General features: G+C 40.2%; 1 non-coding gene across 1 annotated transcript; it reads right to left on the bottom strand.

Moving 5' to 3' along the window:
• Positions 1–576: 576 nt before the first annotated feature.
• Positions 577–683, bottom strand: LOC141610425 (small nucleolar RNA R71). The gene has a single exon (XR_012528333.1). It is a non-coding gene; the product is annotated as a small nucleolar RNA R71 (small nucleolar RNA).
• Between the last annotated feature and the right edge of the window lie 378 nt (positions 684–1,061).

Below are 1,061 nucleotides of genomic sequence, written 5' to 3'. Positions count from 1 at the left end.
TGATATTTTGCATGTGAAGAACATCACAAGGTAACTTGTTACCCATTTATCACGAAACTGAAAGAACTTTGACAAACAATAGAAGACTTGCTAGAGGTACTTTGAGAGGTATTAGTGAGGTTGTAGATATTCAACCAAACACTATTGAGTTCGTCAACCCTTTTGCAAGAGAAGGTGAGGAGAACCCAACACAAAATCAACCCACAATGCCTAAATTTTCATCACATTTCGTACCAACCGAGGAGAACCTACCCAATGGTACTCCCACACCACAACACTTAACCGGAAAGTTCATTGCCAAATCCTCATTTATCCAATTAGTCAAAAGAAGCCAATTTGGGGGGATGCCTAGTGAAGACCCTCATTCTCACATGGAGACTTTGTGACTATTGTGATGCGATTTCACAAACCGGTGTAACTTAAGACCAAATTCGATGTGTCTTATTCCCTTTTTCTCTAATTGGCACCGCAAAACAATGGTTGAAAGGCCTTGATAAGGCTACTCTCGGAATTGACTCTTGGAAGAAATTGGCTCTAGCTTTCTACAAAAAGTTCTACCCACCGGAAAAGACTAGCATGCTAAGAGCTCAAATTACGGGTTTTAAGCAAAGAGATGAAGAATATTTGTATGAAGCCTGGGAGCGGTTCAAGGGAATTTGTCGCTCATGTCCTCATCATGGACTTAGCGAGTGGTTCTTGGTACAACAATTTTGGAATGGTCTTTATGAAGACTCAAGAAACATTATCAACATGGGATCAAATGGTATGTTCACCGAAGTTGACAATAATCAAACATGGAACAAGATTGAGGAAATGGCGGTCCATAATTCACAATATAGTAGACCCCACAAGGCTACTAGAGGAGGAAAGCATGAAGTGGACTCTATTACTCAATTGGGTGCTCAACTTAGTGCTCACATTGATACCATCAATTTGAAGTTCGAAAAAGCTATGACTAGACTTGAAGAAGCCTCAAAATCACCAAAGCATCATGTTAATCCCATGACGGCATCTTCATTAATGGCAAGTGAGATATGTGAGAATTGTGGAACTTTGGGACA

This window comes from Silene latifolia, chromosome 10 (assembly GCF_048544455.1).
Source record: "Silene latifolia isolate original U9 population chromosome 10, ASM4854445v1, whole genome shotgun sequence".
In the NCBI taxonomy this organism is placed as follows: Eukaryota; Viridiplantae; Streptophyta; class Magnoliopsida; order Caryophyllales; family Caryophyllaceae; genus Silene; species Silene latifolia.
The sequence above is the reverse complement of the archived record's forward strand: the minus strand, read 5'-3'. Positions and strand labels throughout refer to the sequence as shown.